The 13,775-nt window shown below is 41.9% G+C and overlaps 1 protein-coding gene across 9 annotated transcripts in view; it reads left to right on the top strand.

The window, feature by feature from the left end:
* The window catches only part of LOC134339016 (cyclin-dependent kinase 17-like), a 130,642-nt gene that overhangs the window by 92,242 nt on the left and 24,625 nt on the right, over positions 1–13,775 (top strand). The gene's annotated exons all lie outside the window — the stretch shown is intronic.

Here is a 13,775-nt window from a genome sequence, read left to right as displayed (position 1 = left end):
CCTCCTTCACTCCAAAAAGCCCTAGATCGCTTAACCTATCACCATAAAATGTGCTCTCTAATCCAGGCAGCATCCTGGTGAATCTCCTCTGCATCCTCTCTTGATAGGCTGAATGGATGTAACTGGATTGAGTTGTGGCTCCAGGTTCGAATTGAGCTGCCACTAGTGAGCTGGGTTCCATATGGCCCTCTGGTTTGTTCATTTTTTAAAAAATTATATTTCATGGTTTGTCCTGATGAAGGGGCTTGGCCCGAAACATCATCTATACTCTTTTCCATAGATGCTGCCTGGCCTACTGAGTTCCTTCAGCATTTTGTGTGTGTCGCTTGTTCATACTCAATCTCTGATTCTTCACATCTTCCCTGGGTCCCACTGATAGGAACCCTCTGCAGATGCTCTTTACCTGTCCAGATGCCTCTCACCTATCGAGGGACCTCATACCTGTCCAACTACTTCTTAAATGTTGCAATTGTACTTTCCTTGACCCCTTCCTCTGGCAGCGCCTTCCCTCTGTGTGAGGAAGTTAATCTCTCAGGTCCCTTTTGAAATCTCTCTCCTGTGTATGAATCACAAAAGGGTGGTTTCCAGGTCCAACAGGTTATCAAGAAGACAAATGGAATATTGACCTTCATTCCTAAAGGGATTGAATTTCAGAACAGGGAGGTTATGTACAGGGTATTCGTGAGGTCGCATCTGGAGTACTGCATGCAGTTCTGGTCTCCTTACTTGAGGAAAGATATACTGGCTTTGAAGGCTGTGCTGAGGACGTTCACCAGGTTGATTCTGGAGATGAGTGGGTTACCCTATGAAGTGAGATTGAGTTACCTGGGACTATACTTGCTAATAACTCTAAAACAGCAGGAATGGATTTCTCAGGATTAGAAATATATAAAAGTAAATCATCAGCATAGAGTGATAATTTATGGGACTTTAAGCCCCGAGTTATCCCAGTAATATTTTGAGATTCTCGAATGGCAATTGCAAGAGGTTCTAATGCAATATCAAATAATATGGGACTAAGAGGACAACCTTGTCGAGTACCTCGAAAAAGAGGGAAAAAAGGTGAACTTAAAGAGTTATACGGACCGAGGCCACAGGGGAATGATATAACAGTTTAATCCAGGATATAAATTTCGAGCTAAAATTAAACATTTCAAGCACCTTAAATAAATAAGGCCATTCTACTCTATCAAAAGCTTTCTCAGCATCTAAAGAGATAACACACTCAGGAACATTTTGTGAGGGAGTATAAACGATATTTAACAGTGTGCGAATATTATAAAAAGAGTAATGACCTTTAATAAAACCCGTTTGGTCTTCCGAAATTATAGAAGGAAGTACTTTTTCTCATCTATTTGCTAATAACTTAGAAAAAACTTTAGAATCAACATTTAATAAAGATATTGGTCTATAAGATGCACATTGAGCAGGATCTTTATCCTTCTTTAATATTAGAGAGATTGACGCTCTATTGAAAGATTCAGGAAGTTTACCAAGTTTCAATGAAGCCTCAAAAACCCTACAGAGCCAAGGGATTAACGAAGGAGCAAAACATTTATAAAATTCTACGGTAAACCCATCAGGGCCAGGAGCTTTCCCCAAATTCATAGAGAAAATAACATTCTTAATCTCATCCATGGTAATGGGAGTATCTAACATAGAAGACATATTCTGTGAAATCTCAGGGAAGTCTAAATTATCTAAAAAATCGTTCATATATTTAGAATCTCGAGGAGACTCTGATTGATATAAGGAAGAGTAAAAATCACAGAAGGTTTGATTAATCCCCACATGATCAAGTATCAGTCGATCATTTTGGTTATAAATCTGATTAATTTGTGATTTAGCATAATTAGACTTCAATTGATTAGCCAACAGTTTGCCAATTTTGTCACTGTGTACATAAAATTCACTTCTTGTTTTCTTTAATTGGTTTACAATCGAGGACGAGGGTAATAAACTGTATTCCATTTGAAGTTCAGTTCTTTGTTTATATAACTCCTCAGAAGGAGCTATAACATATTTCTTATCAATTTCCTTAATCTTGTCCACAATTACCAACTCCTCCTGCTTCAGCTTCTTCCTCAAAGCAGCAGAATACGAGATAATCTGACCACGAATATAAGCTTTAAAAGTGTCCCAAAGAATGTTGACAGAAATATCCTCTGTATAGTTAATTGTAAAAAAAAGATCAATCTGTTCATTCATAAAGTTAACAAAGTCCGAGTCCTGAAGCAACAGCGAATTAAAACACCATTGTCTATTATTTTGTATATTGGCCGGAATTTTAATAGAAAGCTTAAGTGGAGCATGATCCGAAATGGTTATAGAGTCATAATCACATTTAATCACTGAGGAAATAAGACAAGAATCAATAAAGAAATAATCAATTCTTGAATAGGAATGATGAACATGTGAAAAAAAAGAAAAATCTTTTTCCTGAGGATGCAAAAAACGCCAAATGTCCGTCGACCCAGAATCAGAGAGGAATGAATTAATCAAAGTTGCAGATTTATTAGGTAAGGTCCGTAAAGGAGCCGAACGGTCCAAAGCTGGAGACAAACAGGTATTAAGATCTCCGCCCCAGATCAATGAAAACTCATTCAAATTCGGAAACTGATTAAATAATGACTTATAAAATTCCGGACAGTCCATATTAGGAGCATAAACATTAACCAAAACTACTTTTTTTATTAAATAGTAAACCAGTAACCAATAGAAATCTACCATTCGGATCAGAAATAATATCATGTTGTATAAAAGTAACTGAGGAGTCTATAAAAATAGAGACGCCTCGAATCTTAGCATTGGAGTTCGAATGAAACTTTTGTCCCTTCCAGAATTTAAGAAAACGTAATCTGTCCCCCCTCCGCACATGGGTCTCTTGTAAAAATAAAATTTGTGCTTTAAGTCTCCGGAACACTTAAAAAACTTTTTTCCTTTTAATAGGATGATTAAGACCATTAGTATTCCAGGAGACAAAATTAATAATAGACTCCATAATCCCTAAAGTCAACCCGCAACAAGGAGGATTGACGATAGGCTCGACCCACGAACCCGGAAAGGGAACAGAACATACAAGAGATACCGGGAAGAAGAACGCAACCAATACTTCAATAATATATATAGCCCAAGAAGAAAGAAACTAAAACGTGAAGCCCTGCCCACCACCCCATGACCTCAAGGCTAAATCTAACGCAGACCAGCCCGAAAGAAGCAAGCACTGAAACTACCCCCATGACTTCCGGTATACGCTCCCTAAAAAAAAGTGTAAATATAAAAAAGATCAGCTGATTATAAAACAGTAAAAGAATAAAAAAAGATAACTCAATTAAAATAAACACATAACAGAATAAAAGCCAGAAAATATAAAAAACCGCAATAAACCCCAGACCCATGAGTAAACCAAACAACAAAAAAAATGAGATTATTAACATAAACTAGTTATAAAAACCTACAAAACAAAATAGATTTTAAAAAAACTACAAAATTTAAGGCCACAAAGGAAATACGTAAAATGACGATAAGGAAGTAACCACCCAGAATCCCCTGGGAAAAAGAAAGAAATGACGCAGTTAAAAAGAAAGTTCAGCAACCATATTAAGTAATCAAAAATAACTTTTCTGCTCAAATAGGGCAAAACAAAAATTAAGACCGACAAATTCACAGCCTCCGATCAATGGAGATAGTTAAAATATTACGATTAAGATGTTGAAGGTGAAAATTGATCCAGATAACTCTGGGCATCCGATGGAGATTCAAAAAAACGGAGGGCTCCATCCAACGTACGGATCCTTAAACGTGCAGGATAAAGCAGCGTTGGTTTTAAATCCATCATGTAGAGTTCCGACATCACAGGTCTGTAACGAACCCGTTGATCCCGGATTGGTTTACTGAAATCCTCCACGAATCGGAACTTAAGATCCAAAAAATCAATGAAACCTTTAGATTGAACGAATCGAAACAGTTTCTCCTTGTCTTGAAAGTAATGAAAACGTAAAATGACATGTCTAGGTTTATCTGACCTAGGCGAGTATGATGGAACTCTGTGAACACAATCCAATAACGGTGGTTGGTCAGGAAATACAGTAGGAAATGCATCTTTTAAAAGTTGAGAAAAATACTTCATAGGGTTATCGGATTCAACAGCTTCACGCACCCCAATCATTCGAAGATTCTGCCATCGCATTCTAGATTCTAAGTCAGAGTTTTTAAAGGTCAGAAAGTCGAGTTTCTTCTTCATTACATTAATTGTTTCTTCGATTTTCTCCATCTTGAGCTCACTTTGTTGCGTGGATTTTTGAAGATCAGATATAGCCGACCGATGTTCCGTAATAGATATTTGTATCTTCTCAATTGAATCGGCAATTTTCTGGAAACTAGTTGAAATTTCCTCCCGAATTAGCTCCGATACAACTTTCAAAGTCACTGGTGGTTCAGTCGGAGGGAAATCAGTACCTTTCAGTTTAACCGGAGGTTTGCCATCCTTCCCGTTTTTTCCATTCTTAGACATAGCAGACCTTAAACGCATCCAATTATCGGAGAGCCCAATTTATTTCAAAGTATTGTAAAAGTTGATACCTTAATGGTTAATTAAAATATAGCTGATCATAAGAAAAAAAAACTCAGAGGTAATGGAGCGAGTCAAGAACGCGACTTCACTCCATGAGCGCTACCGGAAGTCCCCCCTAGTTCTTATGTTAGTAGATAATTTGTTGTTGTAAGTTGCCCAATTGTGTAGGTTAGCCATAGAATCTGAGGGGACTTGATAAGAGTGTTACTGGAATAGATTTATATAGGCATCCGTTAGTCTCATGAGACCATGGATTTGTGCCTTGGAAGGTTTCCAGGGTGCAGGCCTGGGCAAGGTTGTATGGAAGACCAGCAGTTGCCCCATGCTGCAAGTCTCCCCTCTCCACGCCACCAAAGTTGTCCAAGGGAAGGGCATTAGGACCATGCAGCTTGGCACCAGTGGCGTCGCAGAGTAATGTGTGGTTAAGTGCCTTGCCCAAGGACACACACGCTGCCTCAGCCAAGGCTCGAACTAGCAACCTTCAAATCACTAGATGAACGCCTTAACCATTTGGCCACACCAAATTACAGGAGAAAATTAGTGGGGAAATAAGATCTAGTGTTCACTTGTGGCCTCCTATATTGTAAAGAAATGTCGATCTCTTTAATTGAAGGTCAGAAGATGCCTGAGGCCAAAGATAGCGGATGTAATAATCGAGAATTATGGCTCTTTCCCATTCATTCCATCTAAATTTTGCTTCACACAGATGTTGCCAGGACTCAAGGGCCTGAGTTACATTAACTAGCAGCTAGCATAACACGTTACAGTGCTAGTGACGTATGTTCAATTCAAACCACTGTCTGTGAGGTGTTTGTACATTCTCCCCATGAATGTGTGGGTTTCTTCCGGGTGCTCTGGTTTCCCCTCCCACATTCCAAAGACCTGCAGCTTAGGGTTAGTGAGTTGTGGGCATGTTATTGTGGTGTTGGAAGCATGGCAACACATGCCAGCTGCACCCAGCACAATCCTCGGACTGTGTTGGTCGTTGACACAGGAGTACATTTCACTGTATGTTTCGATGTTTCATTGCACATGTGACAATTAAAGCTAATCTTTCTTTAATCTGTATTGTGAGTGATTGCGCTGGCAAAGATTTTATTTATTGGAGCACAGGAGACTAAGGAATGATCCTACAGAGGTATAGAATATCATGAGGGGCATAATAGGGTACATTTTTTTCCAGGATTCAGAAGTCAAGAACTAGAAGGCACAGGTTTAGGACAAGGGTGGGGAAATTTAAAAGGAACCCGAGGGGCAACTTTAACATGCAGAGAGTGACCCATATATTGAACAAGCTCTCAGTGGATATGGTAGGGGCAAGTATCTTCCTCTGATGCCCCACCTCCTTCCCTTACTCCCATGATCCATTCTCTTCTGATCAGATTTCTTTTGCTTCAGCCCTTCAGCTGATCAACCTATCACCTTTCATCGTCTCACTTCATCCGAGCCTCCCTTCACCTCTCACTTTCCAGCTTGTATTCCTCCCCCTTCCACATCTTAATCTGGCTTCCAGCCTCTTCCTTTCCGGAAAGGTCTCAGCCAGAAACGTCGACTGTTTATTCCCGTCCATAGATGCTGCCTGACCTGCTAAGTTGCTCCAGCATTTTGTGTGTTTTCCTCTGAACTTCCAGAATCTGCAGACACCCCCGTGTTTATCAGATTCAGCAGGATGCTGCCTAGATTAGAGGGCGTGAGCTACAAGAAGAGGTTGGACAAACTTGGGTTGTTTTCTCAGGAGCGGAAAGGCTGACGGGAGATCTGATAGACGTTTATAAGATTATAAGAGGCAGATAGAGTAGACAGATGGTATCTTTTTCTGAGGATTGAAATACCTAAAGGACACGCATTTAGGGTGAGAGGGGGTATGTTCAAAGGAAATGTGTAAGGCAATTTTTTTTTGCTCAGTGATGTGTCTGCGGATCACGCTGCCCGGGATGGTGGTGGAGGCAGATATGATAGAGGTGTTTAAGAGCGTCGTAAACAGACCCATGGATGTGCAGAGAATGGAGAGATGTGGACACTGCATGGGCAGAAAGGATGAGCTTAATTAGTATAGTCCAATATTGTCAGCTGAAGGGCCAGTTCCTGTGCTGGATTTCAGAGCGATTATAGAATCTCTTGTGGTTAGATGGGCATCTTGGACGGCATGTGCCGGTTGGGTGAAGAGCCTTGTTGGATTTGGTGATTTTTCAATGCACAAGTTCTTTTAAGAATCCAAGAATGAGTAAAAATGTTGCTTTATGATCGCTTATTTAAAGTTTCAACAAAAGAACAGATACAGAGCATGTGAAGCTAAAGGGAAGAGCAGGAAAAGACAAAGACAAGATGGTGATTTTTGCAGAAACCGACACTTTTATGCCAAGATAAAGCCACATTCCTGATGTTAGCAAAGGGCCAATAGTACACACTCAATCCAGATCGCTTAACACTAAGCCAATGAAAACTGAAAAGGTGATTAACATTACATAACTGTTATATCGTTTTGCCACCAGTAGGTGGAGTCTAACACCACATGTGAAAAATACACGTTGAAACTATAGAGATTGTATTAGTAAAACTTCAAATTCAATCTTGCTGAAAACGTTATCAATTCAACTAATACCTTACTAAAAACATTAAAAAACTGATTCCAACAATCCCTCCATTGATTCTAAATCATTACATCTGAAAGTGCCAAGGCAGAAAAACAAAGTATTTACTTAAGAGTCATCAGTAAGCACTTCAGTTGTATAATACCAGTAGGGGAAGTAGGTAAATGTATAACAACAACAAACATCAAAATAACATCTGTAATGTCCAATAATTATCAACTTGCTTGGAGTATTCTCACAGCACTTGTCTTGATCTGGTGTCACTTTGGCTCACTTGCACTGGCTGGCGTGTATCCACTTATTTTTACCTTCTACCATGACTGCTGAAATGGTAATTAACAGTACTTGGTAAGGAGCTTCCCACTGCGCTCCCAGTGGTTCCTTATGGGGTTTCTTGACCAGGACGTACTCGCCAGAAACCAGTGCGTGTCCTCCATCCGATGGGCCACTCCAAGCAGCAAAAACCTGTTGATGTGCTGACATTGGAGAGGGTACAGAGAAGATGATGTGCTGACGTTGGAGAGGGTACAGAGAAGATGATGTGCTGACGTTGGAGAGGGTACAGAGAAGATGATGTGCTGACATTGGAGAGGGTACAGAGACGATTGATGTGCTGACGTTGGAGAGGGTACAGAGACGATTGATGTGCTGACGTTGGAGAGGGTACAGAGAAGATGATGTGCTGACATTGGAGAGGGTACAGAGAAGATGATGTGCTGACGTTGGAGAGGGTACAGAGAAGATGATGTGCTGACGTTGGAGAGGGTACAGAGAAGATGATGTGCTGACGTTGGAGAGGGTACAGAGAAGATGATGTGCTGACGTTGGAGAGGGTACAGAGAAGATGATGTGCTGACGTTGGAGAGGGTACAGAGAAGATGATGTGCTGACATTGGAGAGGGTACAGAGACGATTGATGTGCTGACGTTGGAGAGGGTACAGAGAAGATTGATATGCTGACATTGGAGAGGGTACAGAGAAGATGATGTGCTGACGTTGGAGAGGGTACAGAGAAGATGATGTGCTAACGTTGGAGAGAGTACAGAGAAGATGATGTGCTGACGTTGGAGAGGGTACAGAGAAGATGATGTGCTGACGTTGGAGAGGGTACAGAGAAGATTGATGTGCTGACGTTGGAGAGGGTACAGAGAAGATGATGTGCTGACGTTGGAGAGGGTACAGAGAAGATGATGTGCTGACGTTGGAGAGGGTACAGAGAAGATGATGTGCTGACATTGGAGAGGGTACAGAGAAGATGATGTGCTGACGTTGAAGAGGGTACAGAGAAGATGATGTGCTGATGTTGGAGAGGGTACAGAGAAGATGATGTGCTGACGTTGGAGAGGGTACAGAGAAGATGATGTGCTGACGTTGGAGAGGGTACAGAGAAGATTGATGTGCTGACGTTGGAGAGGGTACAGAGAAGATGATGTGCTGACATTGGAGAGGGTACAGAGAAGATGATGTGCTGACATTGGAGAGGGTACAGAGACGATTGATGTGCTGACGTTGGAGAGGGTACAGAGAAGATGATGTGCTGACATTGGAGAGGGTACAGAGAAGATGATGTGCTGACATTGGAGAGAGTACAGAGAAGATGATGTGCTGACGTTGGAGAGGGTACAGAGAAGATGATGTGCTGACATTGGAGAGGGTACAGAGACGATTGATGTGCTGACGTTGGAGAGGGTACAGAGAAGATGATGTGCTGACATTGGAGAGGGTACAGAGAAGATGATGTGCTGACGTTGAAGAGGGTACAGAGAAGATGATGTGCTGACGTTGGAGAGGGTACAGAGAAGATTGATGTGCTGACGTTGGAGAGGGTACAGAGAAGATGATGTGCTGACGTTGGAGAGGGTACAGAGAAGATGATGTGCTGACGTTGGAGAGGGTACAGAGAAGATGATGTGCTGACGTTGAAGAGGGTACAGAGAAGATTGATGTGCTGATGTTGGAGAGGGTACAGAGAAGATGATGTGCTGACGTTGGAGAGGGTACAGAGAAGATTCACTAGAATGATTCTGGGAATGAGAGGGTTAACATATGAGGAACGTTTGTCCGCTCTTGGACTGTATTCCTTGGAGTTTAGAAGAATGAGGGGAGACCTTATACTAACATTTCGAATGTTAAAAGGCATGGACAGAGTGGATGTGGCAAAGTTGTTTCCCATGATGGGGGAGTCTAGTACGAGAGGACATGACTTAAGGATTGAAGGGCTCCCTTTCAGAACAGAAATGCGAAGAAATTTTTTTAGTCAGAGGGTGGTGAATCTATGGAATTTGTTGCCACGGGCAGCAATGGAGGCCAAGTCATTGGGTGTATTTAAGGCAGAGATTGATAGGTATCTGAGTAGCCAGGGCATCAAAGGTTATGGTGAGAAGGCAGGGGAGTGGGACTAAATAGGAGAAAATGGATCAGCTCATGATAAAATGGCAGAGCAGACTCGATGGGCCAAATGGCCGACTTCTGCTCCTTTGTCTTATGGTCTTATGGAAATAGACTGAACAGCTCAGGCTTGTTTCACAAATTATCAACTAAACCGTCTGCCATAATGTGTATACCAGCCTCGCTGAGATCGATAGCTTCTGGTAGTGACATAGGGTGTCCCGTCACCACTTCAAATGGAGTCCTAATGTAGGTGCAGTACTTAATATCACCTTTAAAGTTTGAAAAGCTTCCATCTGTTCTTCACTAAGAGTCACAGGGTCATCGAGGAACTTGCTGCCTTTCGGCTGAGCAGTGACAGGTTGTGCTGTTCCAGCATATGAATGCTCTATCTTAGTTACACAAACCATAAATGTTGGAAGTTGCTGTGCTGTTGTAGGTGGTTTTGCTGATGTGACAGCCTTTGAACGATCTTTAGTGATTTCTTATTTGCCTCGAGGAAATTGTACCTTGTCCAGGTTTGCTTTGTGTCCCTTGAAGGCTAGAAAATCAAGCAAATGAAGTACATTATATTTTTCATCCTGATCTGCAACCTTGGAGGCAATCAAAATATCATCCACATGTTGTATGACAGCTGAGTCAGTGCCTGGAAAGTCCCTTAGATGTTGTCTCAAGGCCATCTGGTAAACAGTGGGACTATTGTCAAGTCCTTGTGGTAGCCTCGTACTCTGATATTGTTGACCATCAACTGTAAAAGCCTGACAGTCTAGTACCACAGTACCATGGCTAGTGGTACTGATCAGAAACTATTGGCCATATCAATAGCTGTGAACCACTTATGCAACAGGTTCAGAGAGCTGAAGATAGTTGATGTCTGCTACCAGAGGGCTTAACTTGTCAATCCAATGATTGGCGATTCTGTCAGTCTCCAAGTACCATTCGCCTTCTTGATAGGCCAGACTGCACTGTTCGATGGACTATGTGTCTTGACAAGAATCCCTCGCTCCTGCAGCTGATTGTCAATAGATGCGATGCCTTCTACAGATGTTCTGCTTAGAGGATATTTCTTGGTACTAGGTGGCATCTTCCACTAAACTTCACAGGATCCATCAATTTCCAGCAGGCTGTGTCATTTTCAACTGTGATATATGGAATGACTGGTTAATTCTGATTTTTCCAGCCACGTGAGATTCCAGATAATTTTACCCTCCATGAATTCAAGAGCGGAGTTTAAAGTTACTAGGAGATCCATTCCAAGAAGAGGCTGTGAGGTGTGTCCCATCCAGAATTGTATTATTCATGGCTGAGGACTTCAACTGGTCTGCTTTTGATTAACTCCATTCTCTGTCCTCCAGCACCATGTGCACGTTTACAGATGGTAGTCAAAGACACGTTGCATTTTTGGGCGACAGACTTGGTTATGCATGCACTGGTTGGCTGGTGGCACAGTGAGATCAGCGCCGGGCTAGAGATCGGAGGTTCCCGGGTTTGATCCAGTGACAGACCGCCCCCATGCGCGCTCTCCATCCGCGCCGCGTTGATGTCGAGCTCGCAACTCCGCCTCGTAAAATAATTCTGTGAAATGTCTGTCTGAGGAGTGGCGTCCCACACAGCCTTTCGAACTGCGCCTTGTAAGGCATGAAAGTGCCCAACAGTGGCCCCTCAGGTCTGAGTCGATGTCATCATCATCATGTTAGTTCTGCTCCTGTATCCAGTAAGAATTCAATATATTCATTTCCAACTAGTAACTTAACATATAAGCCTGATTCTTACTCCATCAAGACAAACAAGGGCTGCGGGGAAGGGCCTGGTCATTTTTGCGACCTTGACCACCTGTCCACTGCGTCTGAAATTGTAGCTTGAAGTTGTGCCATCAGATCAAAATTTCCTGTTCTTTCAGAGGTGGGGGATTGCACTTGCTGTTGGCCTTGTAAATGAACTTCAAAGTACAAAGTACATTTATTATCGAAGTATGTATGCAGTATATAATTCAGATTCGTCTTCTTCACAGACAGCCACAAAACAAAGAAAAACCATGGAACCCGTTCAAAGAAAACATCTGACCCCCCTCCCCGTGTGCAAAAGAAAAAAAAGAACAAAAATCAGAAATATAAAAGACCAACCCATATTCAGTTTCAGCTCAGTTCTAGTTCACTCTAGTGCTGTGCCATTCGTTATCTGTAGTTGCCCTGATCAAAATCACGCAAAATAGCAACAAAAAAAGGAATGATCGGAAATAGGAAATATTATAACAAATCTACAACCAATTAAACCTTCCCCAAGACCCAGGACGCCAGCACCATCCTCTGACAGCATCAAGGGAGAGAGAGACCATCACACACAGACACCTTCCTCTACCAGCAGCGATCAAGGGCTGGTAGACGGCGCTGAACACCCACTCGCATTCTGCTCTCACCTTGATGATTTCAGTCTTCCTCAATGCCTTAATTGGTGAGAAATGGAGTTGATCTTGGGCCTCCAGGCTGCACGTTTTCCCCGAAACCTCACCAAACACCCTCAGAGACAGCAGAGTGCCAGATCGCTCAGTCAGTCCAAAACCACGCCTTTAAAATGTAGGTCACATGCTCCAACAGTAGCAGAGCCACTTTTGAAAGAAAAAAGCATAACAGAAGTAGTTTCCTGACCCATCTAGAGGACGTTATCCTTGGTCGAATTGTTCACTGGCACCATATTCATCGGGTAAAATTGTAGTTGAGGCTGTAGTTGAATCTGTGGCTGAAATTGTTGTTATGGTTGAACTTAGTTTCCTATGCCAACAATTTTTAGTCCAATGTCCTTTTCTACCACAGAATCTGAGATTACTATGAATTCCAGTTCCACTTGTTCTGTTGGTTAGCAGGTGTAGACAGTTGGTTCATCTGTACTGATCTTATTCAGACTTCAGTATCTGACTCCACATTTGGCAGTTTGCAACAGATCACCATGGGAAATGGCAGTTTCACTCTAATTTGCTTTTGTTAACTTCCATTGGCGTCACCTGGTTTCAAGCCATCCATGAGGGTCGACTTGGAGAGGCCATATGTGCATTCTTCAATATTATCTTCAGTTATTCTTGGAACTCCTGAGTAGCTGGTGCAAGCTGTCCTATAGTGGTCTTCATATTCAGAAACATCCTCTGAAGCCTTTTGTTTGCAATCAACTACAAAGTACTTTCTTTCAATCAATCTGTTTTGGAGCTTGTTCTTCCAACCATTTCTCAATTGCATCCTAACTACCTGGCAAATTCTGTTTATCCTCGTCTATACCATCCTCAACTTGATGTATCAACTGTCTTATTAGCTGAGAAGACATTATGGTAGCTAAAATTTGAATGCCTTCATATGGATGCAATTTTTTATATGTTCTTAATTCATTAAAGTTCAGCCCAAGTCTTTAAACTTTCTTTTTCAGAACGTGGAATTTCTTTGGACCATTTGTCAACTTTTTTCTGGGTCTGGTGGTTGATGTTAAACTTCCTGTCTCCTTTCATAATTCCTGTTGTCATTCTTGCATGCTTTCACTCCCTCAGTTTTTATCGGAGCAAGTCGTGACATGGTTGCTGGATCTATTACCTCTTACTGTCACCATCACTTGAGTCACCAGAGGTCTCTGTCGAGTCAGTGTTGTATCCATTTTGCAGTTCCTTGGAGTTCCCAAGATGGCACTGTTTTTGGGACTATTTAGTGTTGGCTCCGTTCCACTAAGTTAACACCGTCCACTGGGTTGACAGAACCATCCACCGAAGGTCCCTGCTGTGCGATACAGCTTTGTCTCACTCTGAATAGTGCCTGTCGATAAAGATATACTTTACATACTGTTTGCTTATTCTCAGTTAATGCTGAGATTCATTCGTTAGACTTTTTACTGTTCCTTCAGCATGCTACACCTTTCTTCCTTCACCCCCAAATGATTAGTCATTTATTTGGTCTTGTAGCTCACTTTTTCTTAGCTCTGATAATAGAACATAGAAACCTACAGCACATTACAGGCCCTTCAGCCCATGATGTTGTGCCGACCATGTAGAAAACGCCTAGAATTACCCAACCACATAGCCCTCTATTTTTCTAAGTTATCTTAAAAGACCCTATTGTATCTGCCTCCACCACTGCCAGAGTCCAGCCAGTTTTTGATTTCCCGGACCACATTTTCTGATCTCATTCCATGTCTTTTCAACATCACTCATAAGCCAATTTTCACAAAACCTGACATCAAAAGCACATTTC

This window comes from Mobula hypostoma, chromosome 28 (genome assembly GCF_963921235.1).
Source record: "Mobula hypostoma chromosome 28, sMobHyp1.1, whole genome shotgun sequence".
Lineage (NCBI taxonomy): Eukaryota > Metazoa > Chordata > Chondrichthyes > Myliobatiformes > Myliobatidae > Mobula > Mobula hypostoma.
Note: the sequence above shows the minus strand (reverse complement) of the source record. Positions and strands in the feature narration are given on the sequence as shown.